Source organism: Microtus oregoni, unplaced genomic scaffold, assembly GCF_018167655.1.
Source record: "Microtus oregoni isolate MIOR12 unplaced genomic scaffold, Mior012 000009F_ref0000495, whole genome shotgun sequence".
Classification (NCBI taxonomy): domain Eukaryota; kingdom Metazoa; phylum Chordata; class Mammalia; order Rodentia; family Cricetidae; genus Microtus; species Microtus oregoni.
In genome coordinates this window covers 32,810,231-32,816,069 of record NW_024543068.1, presented here as the reverse complement: position 1 = coordinate 32,816,069, position 5,839 = coordinate 32,810,231, and the positions used below count along the sequence as shown (strand labels likewise).

General features: G+C 39.4%; 1 pseudogene; it reads right to left on the bottom strand.

The window, feature by feature from the left end:
* Positions 1–4,585: 4,585 nt before the first annotated feature.
* LOC121452593 lies at positions 4,586–5,408 on the bottom strand (annotated as a pseudogene).
* Positions 5,409–5,839: the final 431 nt, after the last annotated feature.

Sequence of the window (5,839 nt, the reverse complement as noted above, 5' to 3'; positions counted from 1 at the left end):
GTAATGGAGGAGTGTTGCTTTTATTCCACATCCTCTTCAGTATAAGCTGTCATCAATGTTTTTGATCTTAGCCTTTTTGCCAGGGGTAAAACGGTATCTCAGAGTTCTTTTGATTGTATTTCCCTAATGGCTAACAATGTTAAGCAATTCCTTAAATATCATTAGACCATTTGAGATTCTTCCACTGAGAATTTTTTGTTTATGTCTGTACTCCATTTTTTAATTGGATTATTTGGTATGTTGAGCTCTGGTTTCTTGAGTTCTGTATATATTTTGGAAATAAGCCCCCAGTCAGATGTGGGGTTTGTGAGGACTTTTTTCCCATTCTGTAGGGTGCCATTTTGTTTTGCTGACAGTGTCCTTTGGCTTACAGAAGCTTTTTTAGTTTCAGGAGGTCCCATTTCATAGTTGCCTATATCAGAATCTGTGCTATTAGTATTATAGTCAGGAAATAGTCTTTGTGCCGATGTATTCAGGTTACTTCCCACTTTCTCTTCTTTCAGCTTCAGTGTAACTGAGTTTATGTTGAGGTCTTTGATCCATTTGGACTTGAGTTTTGTGCAGGGTGATAGATATTAATCTCTTTGCATTCTTCTACATTTCAACATCCAGGTATGCCACCACCATTTGTTGAAGATGCCTTCTCTCTTCCATTGTATGTTATGGCTTCTTTGTCTGAAATCAGGTGTTAATTGCTGTGCAGATTTAATCAGGGTCTTTGGTTTGATTCCATTGATTCACATGTCTGTTTTTATGCCAATACCAAACTGTTTTTATTACTACAACTGTATAGAGGAGCTTGAAGTCAGGGATGGTGATACCTTCAGAAATTTCTTTATTGTACAGGATTGTTTTAGCTAATAAACAGGTCCTCATGAAACTGAAAACAATGTGTAAAACAAAAAACACCATCAATTGAATAAAAAGATAGCCCACAGATTGGAAAAATATTCCCATCTGACAGAAGGCTAATTTCTAAAATATATAAAGAACTCAAGAAGATAATTAAAAAAAAACCTGAATAATCCAATTAAAAATGAAGAACAGATCTAAATAGGGAATCTTCAACAGAGGAACCCAACGTGGATGAGAAACATTTAAAGAAACAATGAGCATCCTTAGTAATCAGGGAAACGCAAATCAAAACTACCTTGAGATTTCATCTTATGCCTGTAGAGTGGCTAAGAGCAGTAGAACAAGCGACAGCTCAACCTGGTGAGGATGTGTAGTCAGCGGAAGACTCCTCCACTGCTGCTCGGTGTGCATACTTGTACAACTACATTGGATTTTAATATGGCAGTTCCTCAGAAAATTGAGAATCAATCTTCTTCAAGACCCTGCTATAACACTCTTGGGCATTTATCCAAAGGATTCATTTGAGTTTACAGAGACTGAAGCAGTCGGCACAGAGCCTACATGGGGCTACAACAGATCCTCTGCATACATATTATGACTATTAACTTAGTATTTTCATGGGAGACTATGCGAATGAGGGGTTCTCTGACTTTTGTGCCTGTTCTTGGGAATCCTTTCTTCCTATTGGGTTGCTATATTCAACCTCAATATGAAAGGTTTTGCTGCATTTTACATTTTATTTTGTCATGTTTGATTGCTATATCTTATAAACCCGTTATTTTCTAATGATGGACAAAAAGGGATTGGATCCAGAGAAAACGAAGGTAGGAAGGAACTGTGAGTACTGGAAAGAAAGGAACATATAATCTGCAAATATTATATGAGAAAAGAATCTATTCTAAAGAAAATGAAAAATATATGTAATAATTGTGAAATCTTTTTGGTACATATAAAACAGATCTTCAGTTTGCTATATTATTTTTAGAGGAGAGAAACATTCCAAAGTTAACTTTTTTTGCTCATTTTTCATTTTATTTTAATTTCTTATAAGATCTGTAAATTTTAATTTTGTGTTTGTGGATATTTTACCCATATAGATGTTTGCATATCATATATGTGATTTGTTTATCTAGTAATGTAAGCATACCACAACCACATATTTGGTCGTTAGCTTTCTAAACTTTGTAAGAACATTTCCATATTGGTGGAAGTGAATATCTGAATGCTAATACACAATCCTAAGACCATATTCAAGGCTCAAAATGGAAAACTATTGAGTACAGCAACATTTGTGTTCCTGAATTTATATTTGAAAACTCATTTCTGCAGTATGGGTAGCAACAATTTACAAGCCTCTTAAGATCCCAGTTTGTCCAATTGGACCAATGTTGAACAGGGGGCAGTACTATCAGATGTAAATTTTGGGGGAAGAGTCAAAAAATCTGATATTTAAGAATTTAATTTCTTAATAATATTTTTTGGCTCAAGAAGATCAATTCCCTTATGTACTAAATTGTAAAATGATGATTATCAGTGGTGCCCTGAGTTTACGTCCATCTTGTCTAGATTTGGTTACCTTGAGGGATACATTGGTTTTGGCTGAATGATCCTTTGAGAACCACAGCTGCTACAGTTACATTAACTTTGATTCTGCAACTAAATTTGCTTTTTAAATCCACAAAATGCTTTCAGCTGATAGTGGCAACCTCCCTCTGTCTATAATTAGATTGTTATTAGCCTTAAAAGACATATCTGAAGAGAGCTTTTTCCCCCTTTCAAACTTCAGGCATCTCAAACCTGGCAAATTTCTCTGAGCTGTTTCTCTAGAGACTTAGAATCTGTGGCTTTTAAAAGATTTAAATTAGTCAGAACACCAGCAGGAGCACTTTAAGATTTTGCTTATTCGCTGTATTTAACTAATTGCCTGTTTTAAATGGCAGCCAACTTTAAAAAAAAAAAATCAATATGGTCCCAATGAGGAGCGGAAGGAGGGAGAAGATGAGCAAGGAAGTCAGGACCACGTGGGGTGCACCCACCCACTGAGACAGTGGGGCTGATCTATTGGGAGCTCACCAAGGCCAGCTGGACTGTGACTGAAAAAGCATGGAATAAAACCGGACTCTCTGAACATGGCGAACAATGAGGGCTGATGAGAAACCAAGGACAATGGCACGGGGTTTTGATCCTACTTAATGTTCTGGCTTTGTGGGAACCTAGCCAGTTTGGATGTTCATCTTCCTAGACATGGACGGAGGGGGGCGGACCTTAGACTTTCCACAGGGCAGGGAACCCTGAGTGCTCTTTGGACTGGAGAGGGAGGGGGAGAGGAGTTGGGGAAGGGGGAGAAGGGTGGGAGGAGGGAGAGGGAAATGGGAGGCTGGGAGGAGGGGGAAACTTTTTTTTTCCTTCTCTCAATTAAAAAAAAAATCAATAGATACACTGCTCAAATGTTGGTGGAACTATAAAAACACCATTTTCCATATCACTTTTTCGTTTGACACAGAATAAAACTATTTTCAAACCCTAATTTGAATAGTCTCGCAAGTCCCGTGTGATTTGGTCTCTAACAAATATTACATTGAATCTTCTCTAATCAGTTTAATGGGTGGAAGATACAAAACAATTGGCTTGCAAGTTTTCTAAATGCCAGCCTTGCATGTGTGGTCATCAATAACACATTATTGCATTGAACGGAAGTGAAATTCAAGATAATTGATGCCTAAGCTGCTGAGGAGGCTCAGGAAGCATCAGGTGATGGAAATTTGCTTGTGTAGGAAAATCACTTCACAGGGAGCTCAGCCATCAGAAACTCTAACTGCCTCTCTTCAGCTGATGGAAGGATGCAACCCCCTGACTCATTTCAGATGAAACAGAATTCCTGAATGACAAGGTCAGGACTTCAAGAGCTCTCGCATTCACTGTTAGATGACTAAACCTCTAAAACTGATTTGTACATCAGTCCTTGTGAAAACCATATCTGTAAATTATTTGACATTGCTTGCCAGAAAAATGGGACACACTGCCTTCTCACCGCAGTGTGCGTGAGCTTAAGTGACAGCCTCAGCAAACATAATACACAGGAGACGAGGCAATGCACAGAAACTTCCTCGAGGAGGCATGGCAAGGCCATACCTGCAGATCTTGCCTGGCTCATGTGGAATGCCTGCTCAGCGAGCTGGTGGTTGCCATGAAGGAAATCTGGTGATCCCGAAAGATGTATGAAGAGACAACATGGCTAAGCTACACAGAGATAGTCAAGGGGATGCTTGCTTTTTCTAACTGACATTCACAGGCTAGATATACAAATAAGAATGTTTTCAAATTTTACCATCCCAGTCTCCATCAGACTAAACTTTTGAGCCATCTAGAAGGAGAACTGCCCAGATAATCCCAGTCAACCATCAGAATGAAATAGGCCATGATGTCACTCCTTTAATGTTGAGTTTTCCACATGAAAACATACAATAAATCTTTTTTTTTTTACTTTTGCAATTCAGTTAACTTTATTTAAATCGAAAAACATTTCCTGAAACTGTATTTAGCGTCAAGATCATTTATAAAAATCGCCAGTATTTCTAATGTAAAAAGTTTATGTAAAAAGAACCAGTTTTTACTTTGGAGTTTATTCTTTAAACAAATTGTGGAGAAGAGAAAGAAAAAGTAGGCTATTTACAGAAGATATCTACATATGTACTCAGGTACAAACTCAGTGACAGAAAAGACGTTAAAACATGCTGGCATCTCAGAAGCAGTTCTCAAAGGGGATTAGTTGTCTCAGATTCTAGCAATGCCTAAGATCCTTCTTCATCTTCGATCTTGGGAGCCAAATAATATTTTAAATGTCCCATGTCAGAAATTTTGTATTCTACAACAAGAAGTACATCTGCAAACATACTGGGTGTTACCGTAGAAGACAATGGTGTGCCTTTTGTGAAAAAGTTCAGATACCTCTGTGCAAAAGTTAGCTGAACCAGCTCATTCATCTCTACGGTTACAGCTTCCTCCTCTTTATGAACTTTACTTGTTTGTGACAACTTAATGTGTCCATTTCCAAGCTTGTCACCCTGCTCTTTGCACAGGATATTACCGCAGCATCTCCAATATGGCTAAGGTCTCGGCATATGCGTGCAAATTCACCAGAAGGCATCTTCACTATACAGCTGTTCAGGGATTCCAAGTTGCTCCACATCTAAGTCCATTAACTTCATTTCATAGTCTGAAACTTTCTCTTGATTTGGTGCTTCAAATACAAGCACTAAGGTATCCGCGTTTTCTTCAGCCCTCGGTGTAATTATGTCTTCATTACCAGCACATTTTAGTATTTCGAACATGCTGGTGAGGTTCACGCCCATGGCCAGGTTGCGGTTGCAGCGGTATGTGTTGAGGCCTTTCGAGCTCAGAGTGAGCTGCACCAAGGGGATGTGCGATGAGTCCATGCTCTGCAGGTTCATGCCGCCTGAGCTGATGTCCCAGCAAGCCTCGTTGGTGAGATCTTTGAGAGCCTCCAAGACCTTCTTCAGGATGGAACCCTGGACCAGGCGAGCCTCAAACATCGTGGCAGAATCGCGACAACTAGATGCTAGCTAGAGACTGACAGAAGCGAGGTCTGGCTGCCGAGCTCTCCTGGTTCGCCATGCACATGTGGCAGCAAAGACAGAGAGAACAACTGAAGCCTGCTGTGCCCGCAACCGTTTAATGCCCAATAAATCTTTTCATACACAGTTATTAATAAGTTTACTGGCAAAAACATTAGGTTGCCCAATATACCTAATTCTGATGTGGGAGTGTCATATATCAATCTGTTGATTTCATTGGTTAAGCAATAAAGAAACTGCTTGGCCCTCATAGGTTAAAACATAGGAGGGAGGAGTAAACAGAACAGAATGCTGGGAGAAAGAAGCTGAGTCAGGGAGTCACCATGATTCTCCCACTCCAGGCAGATGCAGGTTAAGATCATTCCTGGTAAGCCAGCTCGTGGGCTACA